Below are 17,615 nucleotides of genomic sequence, written 5' to 3' on the forward strand. Positions count from 1 at the left end.
ATCCATGAGGGTGACAGACAGATCTTAAATCAACAAAGGAGTCTGGAAAACGCCTGCAGGCAAGTATTGTAAAACAGGGGAAACCTGATCCCTTTTGGATCGGAAGAGGGGACTGATCACCCCCTAGAAGGCAAAGGTGGCGTCCTTAAGCCTTCAATAGGCAGGAGTGTGTGGGAGGTTAAACCATTGTAGCTCATGCTGAGTGATCAATGGTAGTGTATTAGAGAAATGGGTGGGAAAAAGTCAAAGGAGAGCGTTGACCAGACGCCACTCCAGTGCATGTGCGAAGTTCAAAAAGAGTTTTTCTAGGGATTATGGAGATCCAAAACCAAATCCAGCCATGTTAAAAAGATTCTGTGAATCTGAGTGGACTGCCCTGGGCGTAGGGTGGCCAAAAATGGGATCGGTGAATCCCGAACTCGTTGCACGGGTTCATCAAATTGTGACTGGAAATGGTTATTGGGACCAGTACCCCTATGGAAAATCAACATTGCACAGAGACCCAGATGGTTAGCAAAATGTCAGATAGTGTGTGCAAAGATATATTTGGCAAGCCAAAAAGCCAAGCCTCAAACAAAAGCTAAGATTTTCAGCCAGGAAGATAGGGAGGAAATTGCCAGACCACCCCCCTACGTTCCTAGAAGAGAAGAAGGGAGAATAAATCAGCAAATTCCACCCCCTCTGCCTGAAAGAGAAGCCCAATTTCAGCCAGAAGCCGGTGAGGAAGAAAAATTAGCAACAGCTGAATCCCTTCAAGAAACAGATAAAAGCTTGAATAACTTTGAAAGTGAAACCTCAGTTTCTAGCCGCACCAGGAGCAAGTTAGAAATAAAAACAGAAGAAAATATTGCCCCTCTAAGAGAGGTGTTGGTTCCTGGACCAGATAACACTAATATTTCAATGCTTCAATATGTTCCGTAACTGTGACAGGGAGGAGGAACGCAAATCAGATCAAAAAGAAAAAAAGAAAGTTGAAATGTTAGCCGTGGCATTGGGAGGAACATGCCTAGGACCCAATCAGTGTGCCATCTGTAAACAAGAAGGACACTGGCAAAGGGAGAGCCCCCAGAGGAATGGCCAACCCAGGGGACAATCTCACCAGTATGGAAGAGGAAGAGGATTTAGAGGGACTTTCCAGAAAGGCTTCAGAAAGAGCTTCAAAGGAAGAGGGCATCCAATTTATCCCAATCAGACAGAGGAAAGAGAAGAAAACATGATCGGCTTAGCTGACATGGAATGGGAAGACTGAAGAGGACAGGGTTCTATCGCCCCACCCCCAGAGCCCATTGTTAAAATAAGGGTGGGAGGACAGGTTGTCCCGATGCTAGTTGACACGGGAGCCACCAGATCTGTCCTAAATAAATCTATTGGCAAGCAATCAAATCCTTGTGGTAGCCGTATATTTAAAAATTCACCAACGTGCTTTAGTCAAGCCCTAGCCCAAGATCTTGCTTATCTGAAGTTAGTCAGACAAGAGGATTGTTGCCTTCAATATGTCGATGATGTCTTAGTAACTGGCCAAAGCAGGGAGGATTGCTTTGAAAACACGTCCAGACTGCTCCAATTGTTACAAGACTGTGGTTATAGAGCATCCAAAAAGAAAGCACAATTAATTCAAGAGACTGTAATGTATTTAGGCTATGAACTTTCACAAGGACAAAGAACTTTGGGCCCCCAGAGAAAGCAAGCTGTGTTACAGATTCCCATCCCACAAACAAAACAGGAAGTTAGAGCCTTTTTGGGAATTACAGGCTTCTGTAGAATTTGGATTCCTAACTTCGCTCTCACAGCTAAACCATTGTACCAAGCTTTAAGGGGACCAGAAAAAGAACCTCTGTTGTGGCAAGAGGAACAAACCCAAGCAATGAGACAATTGCAACAGGCTCTCACCACAGCCCCCGCCCGAGGACTACCTGATATATCTAAGCCTTTTTCACTTTATGTGGATGTAAGACAAAATGTAGCTTTAGGGGTCCTTACCCAAAAACAGGGAAGTTGGAACCGCCCTGTCGCTTATCTGTCAAAACACCTGGACATTTCTTCACAAGGCTGGCCCCAGTGTTTAAAAATTCTAGCAGCATTATGCTATTACTGCAGGAGGCAAACAAGTTAACCTTTTCAGCTCCAGTGACTGTTTACACTAGTCATGCCTTGCAGACAATCATTGACAATAAAGGACATTTATGGATAAGTAATCAACGAATGCATAAAATACAGGCTCTTTTATTAGAAAATCCACAAGTTACACTGCAACAATGTTCAACTTTAAACCCAGCAACTCTAATGCCAATTCCTGATTCAACCAAACCTGTTCATGACTGCATGCAAACAATAGAACTACAATATTCTTGCAGACCTGACCTTACAGACCAACCCTTGCATAATCCAGACTATCAATGGTTTACTGATGGTTCTAGTTTTATGGATAAAGGATGTAGATACTCTGGTTACGCAATAGTTTCTCAAACTTCTACTGTTGAATCAGCACAGTTGCCTAGTCAAGCCAGTTCACAGTTTGCAGAATTATATGCCTTGACCCGTGCATTAGAAGTAGCAGCGGGAAGGACTTTAAATGTATATACAGATAGTAAATATGCATTTTTGACAATACACGCACATGCGGCTATCTACAAAGAGAGAGGATATTTGGATTCCACAGGCAAAGTTATCCAATATGCAACTTTGATTAAAAGACTTATCAAGGCAGCACAATTGCCATCCAAAGTTGCAATCATCCATTGTCCTGGACATCAAAAAGACTCAAGCCTTATTACCCAGGGCAATAGGAAGGCAGACAAAGAAGCAAAAAGAGCTGCATTAGAAGGTCCCCCTCTCCAATCAGATGTCACAAGGTTCATGTATCTAGACACTTACTTAGAACAACTTGATCCTACATATACGAGGGAGGAAACTCAAAAATTACAACAAGATGTACAAGCCAAACTAGTTAAAGGCTGGTACACTTTACCTGATGGACGCATTGCTGTTCCTTTGGCACTTGCTCGCCCACTTATTTTTCAGGCACACAAGCAACATCATTTGGGAAAAACTGCATTATTACAGCAACTTGAACGATTTTTTTATATTCCATTTGCTTCTTTGCTAATAGCAGATGTTTGTTCTCAATGTACCATTTGTGCCCAAACCAATGCACGCCAAGGACCAGTAATACCACCTGGCAGACAACCAATCGCTTATTTTCCTATGGACTATGTTGTTGTTGATTTTACTGACATGCCTAGAAGTAAGAAATATGTAGCATTGTTAGTAATAATTGATACCTATTCAGGATGGATTGAAGCATTTCCAACTGTAAATAAGAAAGCTATACAGGTTGCCAGAATATTTCTTAAAGAAATTATTCCTAGATTTGGTTGCCCTTCTAGGATTTCATCAGATAATGGCCCTGAATTTGTACACCAAATCAATCAGGCTTTAGCCCAAGCATTAGGAATTAAATGGAGATTTCATTGTGCTTTCCGCCCTCAATCGGCTGCTAGAGTGGAAAGATCCCATAGAACAATTAAAACACTTATTACCAAATTTTGTTTGGAAACTCATCTACACTGGCCAGATGTTTTGCCTATGGTTTTGTATGCAATCAAACTGCCCCCCCCCCCGCACTAAATTACAACTTAGTCCTTATGAGCTCATGTTTGGCTGTCCTCCTTGCCTGTTTAAACCTGACAGTCAAGGATGGCCCGATTTGGCACATAAAGGGGGAGTAGATCAACAGAAATTGTTACATCAGTTACAGCTTCATAATTTGGCCGTTTCAAAATTGCGCCATTATATGATGGAACAACAACCCCCTCCAGTAGTTACAACAACACATGGGTTCAAGCCTGGAGATAGAGTGTGGGTAAAGCACTGGAAATCAGATCCCTTGAGCCCAAGATGGAAAGGACCGTATACTGTTGTCATGTGTTCTCCTTTGGCAATGAAAACCCTGGAAGGAAAATCTTGGATCCATTGGAGTAGAGTGAAAGCAGCTGCACCTGCAGATCCGGTGACCTACAAGGTGGACAAGACTGACAAGCCTTTGGTGTTGAAATTTACAAGAAATACAGCAACGGGTTCCCAAGACACGGTGTGATCAACAACCTTGCTGAGACACCCCAGGAAGCTGTCTCTCTACGCACGGTGGAAGATATGAGGATTCTACAGCTCGTAATATTTGTTAATTATTTAATATGCACACACATTCCTACACAAATCAGTACAATGGCTACACGAGAGGTCATAATGCAGAAACCCTCTAATAAAGAATTATTGAGTAGCACACACCAAGAAAGAGCAGAAACACAGGGAAACCAAGGTTGTCAAAACTGTATCAAAACTGTATCAAAACTACAAAACAAGGAAACCAGATAACCAAGACTTTGATTTACCATACAGTTAAACCAGAAGGGTGCCAAAATAGTTCTCCTGACTCTTGTACATACAATAGAACTACATATAAAGTTTGTAGAAAAGGTGTCCAATATCAGTGTTATAACCCGAAGTCTGATCCTGATCGTTGGGCCTTACAAATCAAAACACATAGAACAAGAACTAGCTATAAGGACCAGGCACTCTTAGGGATCTCCCAATGGAAATCCAATCCACACTCCAGTTTTAGCGTCACGTTTGATGTTTGCAAAGCAGCTAATTATTGGACTCCAACATATGGTTCCAGAGGGATCGGTAATATTCACAACTTTATCCCAAAACATAAGTACTTGTGCCCACCAGATGGATGTGCGGTCAAATGTAAGTGGTGGTCATGTATTAAGTGGCATACCCAAGACCCAAAAGAGATAGACCACATCTTGTTTGAAAAGAATGAAACAAAAGCAGATTCCTGTGGAACGGATAACTGTAATTTGGTGACTCTCACAGTCAAGAATGGCAGTTGGTTCCTAGAACAGAATAGGTGGGAAAGTAAGAAATGGATGTTTGGGATAGGAATAGATACAAATGGCTATGACCCAATGTCAGAAATAGAAGTCAAAATTATAACTGCAACCAAAAGACCAGAACAAAAATCATTATTTTGGTCATATTATGAGGAAATGGAGAACCTACATATTCCTGAAGTATCTAGACATGTAACCAATACCTTTGTTAAGTTAGCAGAAGACATTGCCCATACTTTAGGCGTGTCTAACTGTTTTGTGTGTGGTGGAACAAACATGGGAGAAAGGTGGCCGTGGGAGGCACAAGAGTTAAATTATACCAAGGTACTAGAAATGTCTAAAAATAATAATTTAACCTATACAAGTGGGAAAGATGGTGATTGGGGTCTCACTTCCAACTTGGTAGGACATGTATGTTACTCAAGAAACAAAACAGAATCTTGTGTAGCAGTAGGTGACCTCCTATGCACAGGGACATGGGAAGATGGTAAATGGTGGGAACCAATGAGACCACTGCTATGGATCCTGGAATTAACAAGGCTGCTATGACTATGAAGGTTTATAGGCCTGCAAGTCTTGTTAATTCTAGGGTGTATTTTAATTCCTTGCTTGATCCCCTGTCTTATAGCCATGATTCGGAGGATCTCAGAAAGTACAGCCCAATTAACAGCAAAATATGAAATAATGTTAGCCTTATGGGAATATAAAATGGTACCTTCAGGAGATCCAGAATCAAAGGTAGAATAATGGAAGTTTAAGCTAAAAAAAATTTCCAAAAGGGGGGAGTAAAGTGGGAAAGAAATAGAATAACATAGAATAAAGAAGAATAAAGTATAATAATAATAATAATAATAATAATAATAATAATAATAATAATAATAATAATAATGAAAAATCACTAAAAGCAAAAATCATGTGTCTGCATAATCTCTGAAAGAAAGCTGTGTTGGCCAAAAGCTGTATTAACAGTACGTGAATGACCTAATGCATATTTAGAAACATTGTATAAAAGTAAAAACTGCCTTCATTGTATTCCCATGAGAAATGGACCTAACGTGTGAGAAACTATCTGAATGTTACACAAAAGTAGATTCCATATACAATGTAAGATTCCATCTATGCTTCCTTTGTTCCTGAGAGAAAGAAACCTATAAAGCTTTAGTTTAGACCCTCCCCCTTGTTCAGAAATTTGCTGATTGTTAAATCACTTCTGAACCTTTTTGCGCAAAAATAAAGATCTCTCTTTCACCCATGGAATTTCGTAAAAGCCCTTTATTTTTTTAAGGCTTTATTTTTCCACAAGAGTTTTATTAGTCTAGATGAAATGTTAATATATATTGCAAATCCAGGTATGATATGCCACATACTAAACAAATAAACACACACAAACAGAGAGAGAGAGAGAGAGAGAGAGACAGAGAGAGAGAGAGAGAGAGAGAGAGAGGGAAATTGGAACAGAGATTTAAAGATTTGCTCCCAAATGGGAAATATCTAGTGTAACCATTCCTTCCTGTTGCCTTGCCTTGTTTTGCGCTGGTATTTATCACCACCAGCATCCTATTTATAGTTATTTATGGAATTTTGTATTTGCCCACAATTGTCTTCACTGCAAAAAAGTGTGGAAACAATTGACAATATTACCTGTCTCAGCCCGAGGGGTGACTAAAATAGAACAAACCGCAGGGACTAAAGACCTTCCTCAGCTCAGGACGGATTTTTAGGCCCTGTGTTGGGAAAGGAGGAGGCCATTTCTGTTGTCCAGAAATTCAGTGAGTGGTGATTGGATCTTGGATTCATCAATCAAAGGACAGTAACACTGAGTTCCTCCACTTAGTTTATATTCATGTTTATGTTTATACATTTACAATCTTTCTTGCCACAGCTGTTAAGTGAATCAAGTTGTTAAGTTAGTAACAGGGTTGTTAAGTGAATCTGGCTTCTGTAAGGATTTTGATTTTCAAACTGTTGCAAAAGGCGATCGCATGACCTTCGGACATAGCAACAGTCATAAGTATGAACAAATGACAAAATTAGTGGACCAGAGGAATGCTGTGGATATAATTTACTATTACTATTATCAAATTGGAAAACATTTGAATTTTGATCACATGATCCTGGGACTACTAATAAGGTCGTAAGTGTGAAAAACCGTCATAAATCACTTTTTTCAGGGCTGTAACTTTCAACGGTCACTAAATGATCTGTTGTAAATTGAAGACTACCTGCAATATGTGTACTTGATCCTGCTTCCAATAGTTTTCCTCTACCTTCCATTGAAATTTCTCTAATCACTTCACAACTCTGAAGTCTATGCTTCAGAAAGACAGTCATGACGTTAACTACGTTTGTTCCTGTTTGGGGCATCATATCAAAGTTAGATATATTTATAAACTCAAAGAGGATACAAGGACAGCATTTAAAATATGAAAATAAATTGGAATCCTCCCATTGGAGGAAGAAAAAAAAACTGTGTGAAACAATAGATGTTTCGGAAGTAAACCTGCAAACATGAAAAAAAATAAAAATTTGTTCTGTTTCCGTGAAGCATGTGGTTTAATATTTCACTATAACTGAAGTACAAGTTGTGAAGCTGGGTACTTTGAACCTGGGCTTTATTTTTTGTTTTTGTTTCTAGTTTATAATATTTGGAAATTGAAAAAAGAATATATTTGCTACTAGCAAGCTCATTCCTGAAGAAAGAAGAAACGTCGCCATTTATTAGGGCAGCGAATGCTTCAAAATTTATTTAGAAGAGATTTAAGAACAGAGTCTCTCTCCTGGTCATTAAAAATCTCTAACTTTTTTCTCTTCGAGCCTGAAGTCACATTACCAGTAATGGTTGTCCTCAACGTAAGACTGAAATTGAGCCCTGAATTACAGTGGTAAGTTGCTGCAGTCACAAGTCGAGGCATCATGTGACTGGACCCAAATTTTCAACATTTTTAGAGTAGTTGTTAAGCAAATGCTGTAGTCGTTAAGCGAATGCTGAAGTCATTAAGTGTTCGCTGGGGCGCTGCAAACAGTTCTAAAGGTAATCAGTTGCCAAGAATCCAAAATGGGATCATGTGATCATGGAGGTGGGGATATGCGGACACCATAATGATTAAAATAAGTCATAAGTAGTTCTGGGTCAGTTCTTCATAATTTCAAATGGTCATTAGGCAAGCAGTCATAAATCGAGGACTACCTATAACGATTAAATAATAGTATTTTATTAGGGAAAACCCTCAGAGCTGTTAGATCTGTAAGGGGAGAGGAGGGGCTGCCCTGGGCCTTCCTGAGCCAGGGCATGGGAGGAGGTGATGCACGTCTGGCCAGCCTTATTGGAGCCATGTCCCAGTCAAGCGGGGCATCCACTGGCACACGTCCAGCTTGGGAGGAGCTGAAAGGGGAGCGCGAGCCCTGCACATGATCAGAGCCTCCGCAGCCCCGAGGGGAGAGTGCACTATGTCCCCTCCCCTCCCTGGAGACCCTGTGTGAGGAGCCCTTCCTTGGGCAGGGGGTTGGTCTAAAAGCCACACCCTAGGATTGTATGATTCCTTCTGTGCTTTGTGCCACAATGATGGTGCTTCTCTGTTGTTCCTGTTCCCACATGAAAGGAAGAGGCCAAAGGCCACCAAAGGAGTCAGCCACCGGGCCGCCCAGACACTGCTAAACCCAGGTGAGCTGCCCTCCTTGGGTAGGTTTAGAATGTGGCCCTTGTTTACCTAGTTGCCGAGGCAACGAGGTTGTCAGTTTCCCTGAAAAGCCACCAACCAGGGCCCAACTGCCCATTCTCCCTTCGTGCAGTGAAAGACAAACAGCTGCTTGGGGTCATGGCTGTACGGAGGTTTTTTAGAGTAAGTGTGGCCGTCTCAGCTGCCAAGAAACTGGCAGTAGTAGGGGAGAAAGTCATGCTTCGCAACTCTTCCGACTGGCTCATCTCTATTTCTCTTTTCTTCACAGAACGTCTGGAAAAGTTGTTCGGCGCTCTTCTGCTGCAGGAAGAGCGACGTAGAGGACCTTCCTGTGCCTCCTGACAGGTACCACCCCCTTCTCCTCAAACCCTGGGCATGGTGGGGCAACACTGATGGACTGCAGGGTCTCTAACAGCCTCTCCCCAAGATGGCTTTCTCTCGGCAAGCGGCTTGCAGAGGCCAAAAGATGGGAAGGCTGACTGGCTGGCTGGTCTTAGAAAGGAGAGGCAGAGCTAGATGGATATTTTTTGACATGTCATCTTTTTCTTTCGGTCAGAACTGACGAGGCACATGAACAGGTGGACCAGAAGGGAGAATGGCAGACACAGATTCGTGTGTCCGATGGACGCAGGCCTTCCTCCCAAGGGGTAAGGATGCTTCTGCGACATGGCCAGTCAGGGCTCATCCCTCATAACCGGATGGGGAAAGGGAGGAATTCTCACTTGGGGGAACCTGGCCAGCCTAGCAAAAGCAAGAGGAGCCTTTTGGATTCATGGAAAGTTCTTGATGGCTTCCTATCAGCCAAATCTTCCATGATCTGCTTTGTCTTTCCCTGTTGAATGCAGTCTTTCCCTCCTGGGGAAGATAAACGTTCCACAACATGCAGGGGACTTTTAATTTATACTTTCAATTGTTACTTGCAGGGTTTGATGGGTGTTCGTGCCACCGCCCGGAGCCCCAGGAAGGAAGAGGTGATGCCAGTTCTCATTTCAGTGAGGTAGGTGTTCGCAGATTAAGTATTCTGAAGCCCCCTAAAAGGCAGCCGCAGTAAAGCCCTAAAGAGAAGGGCTAGAAGAAACCTTTGCAGAGGCAGGGGGGGGCATCGCATGGCTAGTTTTGATCTTTGGCCCTTCATTCTCTCCCTAGAAATGAGAAGATAGCGAAGTGGAGGCCGCGGCTCTCAATCATCTAGGAGACCTGCACTGAGTCGGTAAGCCCAGACCAGCTCCTCACCATGGTAATGGCAGAAGCCCTTTCGCTGTGGATTTGTTGATATGCCAACATTTGTAATATTTGCATTGTTATTTCAGGATCCTTCGGAAGAATACCGACCAAGAGAGGTGCAGGAGGAAAGCAGTGCCTGCCTATCAAGGTAGGTAACACCTCAGAGGGTGAAGCCTTTGCAGAGAGGAGGATCTCTGCCCTCTGCCTCTGCTTCTGCTAAAGGAAGAATCTCAGGCCAATCTCTTTGGCAGGCCAGCTGGAAGGGTTCTTAGAGCCTCCACGTCACCACTTTTTAAAAAAGGGCCCATGGCTGTTTTTGATGTTTGGCTCCTTCGTTTCTCTCCCCAGAGAGGAAAAGGAAAAGCACTGGAGGCCGCGACTCCCCCCCAGATCAGAGACCTGCAGAGAATCGGTAAGGCGCGAACAACTTCTACCCCACTAAACGAAGAACCATTGTCTCTGTGGAGATGCCAACAGACAGAATCTTTGCCTTTTTATTTCAGGACGAAGAAGACCAGCCGGCGGAGGAGCAGCTCTCTCCTACTGGGGAGAAGACGCATACTTCGGAGGTAAGAAAGTCTTGGCAATGGGGCTGATGGAGGCTCTCTTGCTGTTGGCGCACAGGGCCTGAATGCACCCTATCCTTTAGCAATCTTATTGGGATGCAGAAAGCTTAGGATTTATCCTCGATACTGTCATTTGCAGGATTCGATGGAAGTCCTGGTGGGCTCCCGGAACAACAGCCTGGAGGATTTTGACTCCATTTCTGCCCTCTTGGATGAGGAGTCTGAGGGAAGCTGGGAGCAGGCTGCAGAGGCTTCGGAGGCCAGCCTTTCGTCCAGTCCGTGGGTAAGACAGACAAAGTGTTTTCTCTTGGGGAGGGATAGAGTCCCTCTATTCAGTTCTCCTAATCTGAGTGAACTGTGCTGGAGAGCTCTGGGCAGTGGATAAAGGTGACACCTGGCCCTTGGGACAAGGTACTTAGGCTAACTAGAAGCACCCAAGCTCTGTTGCGATTGATTTACTGCAAACCAGAAGGGAAGGGCCAATTCAGTGGACTGGGGTCCTAAATAGATATGGCCCACCCTGTTTATCCCTTTCGTTTTTCTGCGTGTCATCCTCTCCAGCAACCTGCTGTTTCCAGGCAGGGCTTTATCGGGCAGAGTGGGTGGGAGTGGGGATTGCAACAGAAGCATTGTTTCTGATGGCAATCCCAAATCAATCGGACCCCTTTTAGGAATTCTGAGTCTCCTTTCACTGATGGATAAAAAGTCATCATTGTCATTCACAGGATTCTCCCGAAGAAGGGGAAGCCTCGCTGGACAATGTCAGCAGCCTGGAGGAGGACTCCCTGGACCTCAGTCTCTAATTAAAAGAGGTACCTATTTTAGCCTCTTTGTGGATCAATGCCTTGCTCAAGGAAACAACGAGCTCTGACGGGCAGGGTCACCCAAGTCAGACAGGTCATAGTGCAGAGTGCTGACATAACGTGGTCCACTGGAGAAGGAAATGGCAACCCTCTCCTTACTTTTGATACCCCACAAAAAGTAAGAAAAGTAACTCCAGAAAGAACAAAGTTTGTATACTTTTATAGAAAGAGTGTGGTACTAAGAATAGCCTTTGATTCCTTCCCCAGACGCCTCTCCAGTAGGTAGATCGGAGGAGGATGAACCAGTCCCAGGCACATCAGGAGGTGAGTTGGCCAATGCCTCCGAGCAGCCAGCGGAGAGTGATTTGGCTGAAGCACAGCTGCAGCAGGAGAGCCCTGAGACGCAGATGGTTAGCTTTGAGCAGGAACTGCTTTCTGCACTATCCGAGAACAACTAGGGAAGAGAAAAGGCAGGAGCAGCAAAGGGTGGTTCTTTCACTCACTAGGAGGCAGTCTTGCCTTTCTTGATGGGCTGCACCAGAAGCTGGCAATTGAGCACAGCAGACAAATGGAGGCCATGCTGGGAACAATGCATTCATGACTAGGGGGTTGGAGTAGAAGACCTCCAAGGTCCCTTCCAACTCTTGGTATTCTGCTCTGATATTCTATCTGCATATAGACGGACGGCGGAATCAGCCCCAGCGGCGAAGCCCTGCGAGGAGCCACTTTCCAACGAGGAAGTTCCTGCGTCTTGTTAATGTTATTGTTGTAATTCTTTTTGTTGTACTTGTTGTTGTTGTGCATCTTCTTGTTTTTGTTCTTGTTGTTTGAGAATAAAACTAAAAAATTCTTTATATCTGCTAATTTAGTTTAAACCTAGTTTTATTACACTTTTGTTAGGAATAACAAACTTTTCGTTAAATGCAGAATTTCAACAAACTTCTTTGTCTGTTTTCTCGTATTTTTTCCACCGTTCTATGGGATACAGTGATTAGTATTCACTTACAATATTAATGGAAACCTGACACTTCCGGAGGTTCCTCAGCTACGCGCAAGTAGTCTCAACTTACCACAATTGATCCCCAAATTTATCTTTTAAATACAACATTTGTTTAGTGACTTTTGCCCCATTTTACGACCTTTCTTCCCACAGTTGTTAAGCAGATCACTGCAGTTGTTAAGATAGTAACACAGTTGTTAAGAGAATATGGCTTCCCCATTGTTTTTGCTTGCCAGAAGGACTCAAAAGTTGATCACATGACCCCGGGACACTGCTACAGTCATAAACATGAGTCAGTTGCCAAGCATCTGAATATCGATCATGTGACTAAGGGGCTACTGCAACGGACGTGAAAAAAGATCATAAGTCTCTTTTTTCAGTGCCGTTGTAACTTTGAACAGTCACTAAGTGAACTGTCGTAAGTGGAGGATTACCTGTACTTTCTGAACATCAACCAGTGTATTGTCTAGTAAGAAGGAGAATTTTGTTCAGCAACATCAGGAAGATCTGTCCTTGGAACATCATGATTGGAGGCACAGAAAGCACTGTAGATCTGCTATGGGGGCAGAAAGTTTGCATTCTTCCAGAAGAAGGAATTTTACAGAAGAATACCCAAGTTACACTGGCTAAGAGGCAATAATTTCTTGCAACTCATGCTAGATTGTTGCACACACTAGCAAAATACCGTATATAAGATACACAAATGGGACAACTAAAATGGCAAGGAAAGTGTATGTCCTATCCAGACGTGAACAATTTCCATGCCAGTGATTTCAATTAAACTGTAAATAAAAATGATCATGTGAATGGCAACATTGCATACCTTGCTTTGTTATTCTCTTCTCAGTAACCTTGTTAATTGGTACTACATTTTCCATTGAAAAAGATGTGAAGCTTCACGTTTAGTAAGAATAAGAATATAAGGTATTTAGGGCTTGGATTCAAAGGCTTGATGTTTGCCCTCATGCATCTGCACTCATGCAATTGCATTGTGGGCAATCAGCAACCAGATCACATTCAGAGCTTTTTGCAGCATCCCACAATCACGTGACTACAGCTTACAATGTTTTGCTGGCGTTGACTACCAATATCTGGTAAAAAATGCCCATTCTGAAAAATGGGTACACTTAACGACTGCAGCTTTCATTTAATGACCGCTGCAAACACCGTTGTAGAATAGGTTTGGTCACATGATGTCCTACTTAATCACCAGTAAGACTTACCGTCTTAATTCCAGACTGGTATTAGGTGCCAAATGCTATTACTCTTTTTTTAAAGATATGAAAGATTATCAGTATTATCCTCTGTGCATCTCCATCTACAAAACCGCATTTGCATACAGCTCTGCAATTCAACCCCTCTAACCGATTTTCTCTGGAGAGGTGAGCGCAACTCCCAGACTGGCCATTTCTCTCCATGTAAATGGTGGCCTGACAGCGACTGCAATCTGACCGCTTACAGAGAGGCACCAATTTCATCTGGCACAGGCAAACACATGTCAACTTCCCAACCAAAAGTACAAGTAGTGCTCGACTTACAACCACAATGGAGCCCAAAATTTCTGTTGTCAAGAGAGACATTTGTTAATGGAATTTTGCCCCATTTTATGACCTTTCTTGCCACAGCTATTAAGTGAATCACTCCAGTTCATAAGCGAGTAACCTGGTTGTTAAGTGAATCTGGCTTCCCCATTGACTTTGCTTGTCAGAAGGTCACAAAAGGAGGTGACATGACCTTGGGACACAGCAACGGTCATAAGTATGAACCAGTTGCCAAGCATCTGAATTTTGATCACAGAATCATGGGGATGCTGCAAAGGGGGTAACTGTGAAAAACGAACATATGTCACTTTTTTCAGTGACGTTGTAACTTCGAATGGTCACTAAATGAACAGTGGTAAGTTGAGGACTTCCTGTACTTTGGAGGGCTATTTCTTCTATAGACAAGGAGCACTGATGATGTCTTGCAATATACATCTTAAAATAAATAACCAACCTGGAAACATTTTTGGAATACGATTTTACTTACAGAAGAAAGATTCTATATTTACCATTTAATAATAGGCTGGAAGATAAAACCCCAAAAAGATATTTATCAGAGGCCATAAAAGTCACTTAGAAGCTGAATTTAACAGAATGACAGAGTTGGAAGGGACCTTGGAGATCTTTTAGTCCAACCTCCTAGAATTCCAGAAGTGAAGAAGGGGTTTCCAAGTTGAAAAAAAAGTACTCATGTGTTGTTGTTGTTTTCATCAAAGGAGTCAATTTAGCCATCTCTGCTACCTCCATCAACTTTTGCAACCATTCCTCCATTGTGGAGATCGAAATGTCCTTCCCTTTTTGTACATAAAGTAGTCTGGCTTCCATCAACGTATATAACATTGAAGTTCCATCTTTTTTTCCAAGTCTTTTTTCCATTAAGCCAGAAAGAACAGTTTCTGCTTTTACCTTTATATTCACTTTCAGAATTTTCTGTATTAGAATAGAAATCCTACTCCAATATTTCTTTACTTTATCACATGTCCACCGTAAATGATAAAAGCTCCCTTGGGCCAGGATGTTTTTCAGGGGGCTGTGAATGTAGACACATGAGTTGCCTCTGGGGTGATGCGTATTTTGGTCGTTGATGATGCCGACAATATTGCAATGATTAATGTTAATTATTATTTATTGCCAAAAGTCATATTGCAAATGGGTACCTATATATATTGAAATAGAAAAAGCTTTATTGATTATCTAGAGATAACTCCCAACTTTTCAGCATTTTCCATGTTCCCCACATCCAAATGCCACTCAAGCACTCCTCTAGGCCGCTGACCACAGTAACCGAGCTACACAAATATTGTATAGTAAGGATGGGTTGTCAAAATGAAATACAATAACAGAAGAACGAATCCAGAATGCAATAGGTCTGTCACTAACAACTATGGAAAACCCGCTACTTGCCATTTCCACGATTCTTCTCATAAAGTCCACTCGTTTGCTAAATCCACTAAATACCATGACTGAGCAGCTACTGTTTTACCATAATATCCTACAAAACAGAGAAAGGCATGATAAAAAAGAGAATCTAAGATGTCATGTTGATATAAATTAAAGAAGTGCGAATGGCTATAGCTCTTTCCCACCTTTACTAAGCCGTTGTTTTAGTAGAGTGTATTGAGAGGAAACGAAGAACCCTGCAAAATTATACTGGGTTATCCAGTTGGTTACATGGAGGTTAAGTGAATCTGGCTTCTGCATTGATTTTGCTTTTCAAACTGTTGCAGAAGGTGAACATGTGACCTTAGGACACAGCAAGAGTCATAAGTATGAACATAAGTATGCCAAGGATCTAACGTTTGATCACGTCAAACTAGTAAAGTGGGAAAGAAATAGAATAACATAGAATAAAGAAGAATAAAGTATAATAATAATAATAATAATGAAAAATCACTAAAAGCAAAAATCATGTGTCTGCATAATCTCTGAAAGAAAGCTGTGTTGGCCAAAAGCTGTATTAACAGTACATGAATGTCCTAATGCTATGACTATGAAGGCTTATAGGCCTACAAGTCTTGTTAATTCTAGGGTGTATTTTAATTCCTTGCTTGATCCCCTGTCTTATAGCCATGATTCGGAGGATCTCAGAAAGTACAGCCCAATTAACAGCAAAACATGAAATAATGTTAGCCTTATGGGAATATAAAATGGTACCTTCAGGAGATCCAGAATCAAAGGTAGAATAATGGAAGTTTAAGCTAAAAAAAACTTCCAAAAGGGGGGAGTAAAGTGGGAAAGAAATAGAATAACATAGAATAAAGAAGAATAAAGTATAATAATAATAATAATAATAATAATAATAATAATAATAATGAAAAATCACTAAAAGCAAAAATCATGTGTCTGCATAATCTCTGAAAGAAAGCTGTGTTAGCAAAAGCTGTATTAACAGTACGTGAATGACCTAATGCATATTTAGAAACATTGTATAAAAGTAAAAACTGCCTTCATTGTATTCCCATGAGAAATGGACCTAACGTGTGAGAAACTATTTGAATGTTACACAAAAGTAGATTCCATATACAATGTAAGATTCCATCTATGCTTCCTTTGTTCCTGAGAGAAAGAAACCTATAAAGCTTTAGTTTAGACCCTCCCCCCCTTGTTCAGAAATTTGCTGATTGTTAAATCACTTCTGAACCTTTTTGCGCAAAAATAAAGATCTCTCTTTCACCCATGGAATTTCGTAAAAGCCCTTTATTTTTTTAAGGCTTTATTTTTCCACAAAATTTATGGCAATTTCTCCGCCGGGACATTTTTAAGGGCTTTTAAGAAAAAGGATTTAACCTTCCAAGATGGATTGCCCTGGTGGGGCCCCCCCTCTCCTAAACGATGACAGCTCCAAAAGCCGGCTTCGTAGCTCTTGACTACGAGGAGACTTCGACGGAAGGAAAGGGAATTAAGCCATCAGGAAGCATTCCAGTCTAAGGATCCGTGAGGGTGACAGACAGATCTTAAATCAACAAAGGAGTCTGGAAAACGCCTGCAGGCAAGTATTGTAAAACAAGGGAAACCTGATCCCTTTTGGATCGGAAGAGGGGACTGATCACCCCCTAGAAGGCAAAGGTGGCGTCCTTAAGCCTTCAATAGGCAGGATTGTGTGGGAGGTTAAACCATTGTAGCTCATGCTGAGTGATCAATGGTAGTGTATTAGAGAAATGGGTGGGAAAAAGTCAAAGGAGAGCGTTGACCAGATGCCACTCCAGTGCATGTTAAAGAATTTCAAAAAGGGTTTTTTTAGGGATTATGGAGATCCAAAACCAAATCCAGCCATGTTAAAAAAATTCTGTGAATCTGAGTGGACTGCCCTGGGCGTAGGGTGGCCAAAAATGGGATCGGCGAATCCCGAACTCGTTGCACGGGTTCATCAAATTGTGACTGGAAATGGTTATTGGGACCAGTATCCCTATATTGACCAATGGAAAATCAACATTGCAGAAAAACCGAGGTGGTTAGCAAAATGTCAGATAGAGTGTGCAAAGATATATTTGGCAAGCCAAAAAGCCAAGCCTCAAACAAAAGCTAAGATTTTCAGCCAGGAAGATAGGGAGGAAATTGCCAGACCACCCCCCTACATTCCTAGAAGAGAAGAAGGGAGAATAAATCAGCAAATTCCATCCCTTCTGTCTGAAAGAGAAGCCTAATTTCAGCCAGAAGCCGGTGAGGAAGGAAAATTAGCAACAGCTGGATCCCTTCAAGAAACAGATAAAAGCGTGAATAACTTTGAAGAAAACAAAACAGTTTCTAGCCGCACCAGGAGCAAGTTAGAAATAAAAACAGAAGAAAATATTGCCCCTCTAAGAGAGGTGTTGGTTCCTGGACCAGATAACACTAATATTTCAATGCTACAATATGTTCCGTAACTGTGACAAGGAGTAGGAACGCAAATCAGATCAAAAAGAAAAA

General features: G+C 41.9%; 1 long non-coding RNA gene across 2 annotated transcripts; it reads left to right on the forward strand.

The window, feature by feature from the left end:
* The first annotated feature begins 7,000 nt into the window (after nucleotides 1-7,000).
* Nucleotides 7,001-12,848, forward strand: LOC120318694. Of its 2 annotated transcripts, XR_005559567.1 has the most exons (13): nucleotides 7,001-7,780; nucleotides 8,498-8,559; nucleotides 8,844-8,920; nucleotides 9,132-9,222; nucleotides 9,499-9,572; nucleotides 9,722-9,785; nucleotides 9,886-9,947; nucleotides 10,148-10,211; nucleotides 10,303-10,368; nucleotides 10,505-10,648; nucleotides 11,091-11,177; nucleotides 11,436-11,492; nucleotides 11,848-12,848. It is a non-coding gene; the product is annotated as an uncharacterized LOC120318694 (long non-coding RNA). The 2 variants fall into 2 exon arrangements; XR_005559566.1 differs by having other exon boundaries at nucleotides 11,436-12,848.
* Nucleotides 12,849-17,615: the final 4,767 nt, after the last annotated feature.

Source organism: Crotalus tigris, unplaced genomic scaffold, assembly GCF_016545835.1.
Source record: "Crotalus tigris isolate CLP2741 ecotype Arizona unplaced genomic scaffold, ASM1654583v1 scf7180000020347.5012614909:4044961, whole genome shotgun sequence".
NCBI lineage: Eukaryota > Metazoa > Chordata > Lepidosauria > Squamata > Viperidae > Crotalus > Crotalus tigris.